We start from the raw sequence: 5,041 nt of genomic DNA on the forward strand, positions 1-5,041 counted from the left end.
GGTGGGAGGGGGTGCAAAAGAAAACAGAAATCGCCTACTGGAGATGAACTTACAAACACACTGGAAGACCAAAGCCATTATGCTCAGACAATCAGCCCGACAAACGGGAGAAAGGAACTCACATAGCAATCAAAAGAGATGTGATAGCATTGCGTGTGCCTGAAATCCTCAGAGGTTAGACAAGGCAAGAAGACTCTCAATCAAGATTAAAAGAACATAGGGGGGAAAATTAAAAACACCAGAAACAAAAACTGTGGCCATAAAATTGTTTCAAAACCTTGAAGGGTAAAATAAAGGCTACACAGAAGCATAAATAACTAGTGACTTGAAAGTCAACAGTGAGGAACTGACCAAGAAGGAAGGAAATTTGAAAGTAAAGTTAAAAGACGTGGGAGCCAGATGGAGAAGATTCAGCTCATGCCTGCTGGAAACTCCCATAGCAGAAAACACAGGCACGGCAGTTAGTTAGGCACCGTGACTCAACGGTAAATTCTGAGTAATGGCTCAGAATTTTTCAGAATCAAAGACACTAATACTCAGAGAGATGGCCCATCGGGGGCCAGACAGGATAAAAAACTCGACAAACAAACAAAAAGTCTCAAGAACTCCTAGAGAGGAAGATTTCCTACAAAGAAGAAACAGTTAAGCTGCCAGCAGCCTGTCATCAAGAATAGTAGGTGCCGTGTACGGCCACGCTGCCCTGAACGCGCCCGATCTCGTCTGATCTCGGAAGCTAAGCAGGGTCGGGCCCAGTTAGTACGTGGGTGGGAGACCACCTAGGAAGACCGGGTGCTGTAGGCGTAAAAAAAAAAAAAATGAATAGTAGATGCCAAAAGACTTGGAAGTGGCATCTCCAAAGTGCTGAAGAAAAAATCCTGTCAGGCTGGAGTTTTATACCCAGCTAAGCTACTCTCTACTCTCTGCCACGCAGATGAATGAAACTCGTTTCAGAAAAACTAAGACGAGACACGTTCATTTTTCACAGACGCTCTGAGAGAACCACTTAGGGTGGGCTTTCCGGAACCCAAGCACGGCTCAGGAGTTGGGGGTACCGGCACCACGGAGCGCGGGGTGAAGAATGAACTAAAGCAGGGGGTTCGGTTGAGAGTGTGGAAGTCTCCCCACACGAGGGACTCCCCCACACGCACTCTGGACTCTCACTGTCTGAAAGATGAACGTACTAACTCTGCATCCGGGGCCGTCAGGAGTGAGGCACGTGGCTGAAAACAGGTAGATGACGTGGAAGCTTCCCTAGCAATGCGATGGCTAATTTTCTGTGTCATCTCGAGATGCACAGGAGACGCCCAGATGGCTGTTAAGCGTTACTTCTGGGTGTGTCCGTGAGGGAGTCTCCAGAAGGGATGAGCGTCCGGATTCACCGACCGCATGACACAGATTCCCCCTCCGAGGTGGTGGGCGTCACCGCATCCACTGAGAACCCAAACAGAACAAAAAGGTAGAGGGGGGCAAAAGTTCCGATTCGATCCGGGATCTTGACCCTTTATATGGACTCATTTACTGCCTCCTTCGAAGATACAAAAGTAACACGCAGACTTCACGAGGACGAGGCTCAGCGCGCAGCGGGACGCATCGGGATTCCTAGGGGACAGCGCTCTCCCAGAGGCCGGAGGCCCAGCTCTGCTGTCACCACGTGCCCACTGCAGTGCCCTCTGCTTCTGGGGGTGAAGAGCCTCCTCCCGAGGGAGCAGATCCTTGCACTGATGACTGTGGACATCTGGCCGCGGCCATGGCGCCATCCAATGAGAGGTGCCTGCTCACAGGCCCTGCCAGGGGGGCTGACCTTCAGCCCGTGTTCCTTGACCTTGGCCCTTCTCCTCTAGTTGACTGGACTAGAGTGGACGCCTGACCAGAATAATGAGTCTAGTTGCTTGTGAGTGGCCTGCAGGGCAGCCTACCAGGAAAGAAACTTCGTTACTTAAGAAATATGAACTGATACACATCCAGTGAACTAGACATTTTGTAGCGAGAGCTGCGACTCGAACGGAACTTAAAAACACGAGCCACGGCTTAAACTGGGACCTTGAAGGACGAGGTCGTGAATGGGTGTTGCCTGCCGAAGTTACAAGGAAGTGGACACTGTCAGGTGGAGCTGGGGACGAGCGCGGCGGGCGGTGCGTGGAGATGCTGCTGACCGTGGGGAGGGCCGCCGTGGAGCTGGCGGAGCCTCGCGACCAGGGTCCCTGGAGCTGCCCCAGGCTGTGCGACCTTCCCTGAAGGCCCTCCGCAACCCCGGCCAGGATGCCTGGCCTCTGTCCGCCTCCATGACCCACCCTGCAGCTTGCCTGACACCCCCTTCTCGGGGTACAGCAGTCTCCAGTAGGAAAGGAGCCTTGCCTGTCCCCACAGAGATGACCGGCGAAGGCACAGAGCGACCGGGGCCCATCTCAGCTCCCACTCAGAGTCAAGTCCATTTCCACCGTCGCTGATCCGCCCATTTCCTTCATCCACAGAGCTTAAAGCAAGGCTTGCCCCAACGCGAACCCCACAGAAGACTGTCCTAGAGCTGCGTCCCCAAGGCCCTGGCCACCAGGAGCCCTGACTCGCCCAGGACAGACAGGCCTCAGCAAAGAGCTCTCTCTCAAGGTGTTTTATTGGCGTCCAGCTTCGTCGTCCTGCGCTGACGAGGCCGCCCCCGGGAGCCAGCTGGAGCCTGTCCCAGGACAGTGTTCTCCCCTTCACTGAAACCAAGGACCTGCAGGGAGGGGCAGAAACCCCAGGGCACAGCAGCCGAGAGCGGGTTCGAGCCACGGAGAGAACGAATCTGAATGCGGTGACCAGACCGAATCGGAGGTCTGCCGGGCGGATGCTGGCCCCACGCAGACTCACAGATCCCGGCGACCTGCCCCCACCCCGAGGAAGCAGCAACTGAAAGCAGCCCAGCCAGGGCCCAGGCCTCTCCCGCACCCGCACGGCGCCCACGCCCGCGGCTCCCTCTGTCTGGCCTGACTCTACTGCTGTTTGCGGAGGGCCCCCCTGGTCCTCAACACCGGACAGGTTCCCCGCTCTCCTTTCCTCCTCTACGTAGCAAGGGCGAACCCCAAAATCTCCGACAATCCTTCAGCCTCAGGCTCCTGCTGAGATCCGAATGCCACTTAGTCGCACACAGCTTGGTGGCAAGCTAGTTCGTCCCCACACCCCACCCGAAGCCAGGTGAGAGGGACTGAGGAATGGAGAGCTGGGGTGCGAGGGGTACCGGGGAGTCGATCTGACCTCCGGGGGTGCAGGTGCCAGCGTCTGCTTGGAAGGCAAGGTCGTCATGTGGGTTCCCCGACTCCTTCAGGTGGCCTAGGGGACCCCGAAGAGGGCCAGCTCTGCATCGCTTGGGCCAGGGGCCCGCGGCAGGAGAGGCTCTCTGACAGGCGTCACGCAGAAAATGAATGTGGGCCCGGGTGGGGAGATGCCTTCTTCAAGGGGCGTCACAGGAGGGAGGGCACTGCGGTGACAGGGAGACGCCCCGCCACGGGGCCTCCAAGCAGTGTGTGCGGGGGGGAGGAGCAAGGCTAGGAAGACCCCGGTGGGGTGGGCGCCCGGGCCGTGCACTCAGGTTCCTTGGGGCGAATCCTTCCGAGATCTGCTAGAAGGGATGGAGCTTACACAGCCCTGAGAAACTGAGCAAAATCTGGGGAGTCTGGCATGTGCTGCCCCTCAGGGAGCAAAGCTCAAGGTCCCAGGACCCACAGCCAGATGAGGCTGAGAAGCCCCGGTCCCTGTTACAGGGTGACTTCTGTGGACGGAACTGTGTCTCCCGAAATCCGCCTGCTGAAGCCCTGCCCCAAGGTGACTGCAGAGGGACCTACGGCGGGGTGCTGAAAGTCAGATGAGGTTATAAGTGTGGGGTCCTGGTCCCTCAAGAGAAGAGGGACAGACCAGAGCTCTCAGCCATATGAGGGTGCAGTGAGCCGGGACACAGGTCTCACCAGACTTCCAGCCCCCTGAACTGTGAAAAGCCCCTCTGCCACTTCAGCCATCCCGAGCTACAGCTGCGGGAAAAGGCCGGAGGGAGGGTCCCCAGCTGACGACGGCAGCTGTCCCGGACGAGGGCCTGCTGACCAGGATCCCTGCCCACACCACCCCCCATCGCTGCTGTTCCCTGGGGACCCCCAGTGCCCAGTGGCTCCTGGACGCCTGGGGTGGTCTGGGGAGACAGACCCATGACCTCCAGGCAGGCGGTTAGAGAGGCCCGATGCCCCGCAGGGTGGCTGGCCGGAGAGGAGGCCGAGGCGGGGTCGCCGCAAACCGAGCCCCGAGCTGGGACCCGCCGGCGTGCGTTGGCCCGCACAGCGTTGAGTGGGCAGCAGATGTGCCCGGCTCAGCCACCAGCGCTTCCCACGTCGGCCCAGGGCTGACGCTGCTGGGCGGGCGGTTATGGCCAACGACCTGAAGGGCAGAAGGAAACATCGCAGCACGGCTGACACCATGGAGGCGCAGCTCACTCCATGCCCGGCCGGCTTCCCTCCCGCTGTAGTTGTGAGACAGAGTCACATGTCCCGGCACCAGAGGCCGCCCCACCCCCACGCTGATAACTAAGCCCCTCCCGCCAAGCCCCTCCCGCCTGTCGCCCACGGCCCTGACACGCCATGACTCGCGCTGGACCTGACGTCCCCACCCCTCCCCGACCCCGGTTCCTCGATGACCACTAGCAGGCAAGCTCCAGGCAAGCAAGGCGACCTCAGAAAATCCACGTTCCAAATGTCCCCAAGGGGCACAACCGCCCCTGTTGCAAAACACCTGGAAGTCAAAGAAACAGGCCAACCCATGAAAGACATGGGCAAAGATTTCAAAAAGAATCGAGCAACAGGATGCCGAGCCCATGGGAGACACTGGGCGTCCCTCGTCATTGCAGAGTGCGAGTTGGGGGGCCCTCCAGCCTGGTTGTGGCGGGAGGAGGTGCCACCAAGCTTCCTGTGGGGATGGGAGCTCGGAAGCTAGTCCCTCGTTTACCAGAGAGGTAGGAAAAGGGGTCTGGCCGCCTTTGCTGCAGGGAGGAGGGAGAAAGGGCAGGAGGGGGGAAGGGGAGGGA

The 5,041-nt window shown here is 58.7% G+C and overlaps 1 pseudogene; it reads left to right on the forward strand.

Annotated features, from left to right (window-relative positions):
- The first annotated feature begins 682 nt into the window (after positions 1 to 682).
- On the forward strand, positions 683 to 801 carry LOC112483803 (annotated as a pseudogene).
- Positions 802 to 5,041: the final 4,240 nt, after the last annotated feature.

Source organism: Pteropus alecto, unplaced genomic scaffold, assembly GCF_000325575.1.
Source record: "Pteropus alecto unplaced genomic scaffold, ASM32557v1 scaffold97, whole genome shotgun sequence".
Lineage (NCBI taxonomy): Eukaryota > Metazoa > Chordata > Mammalia > Chiroptera > Pteropodidae > Pteropus > Pteropus alecto.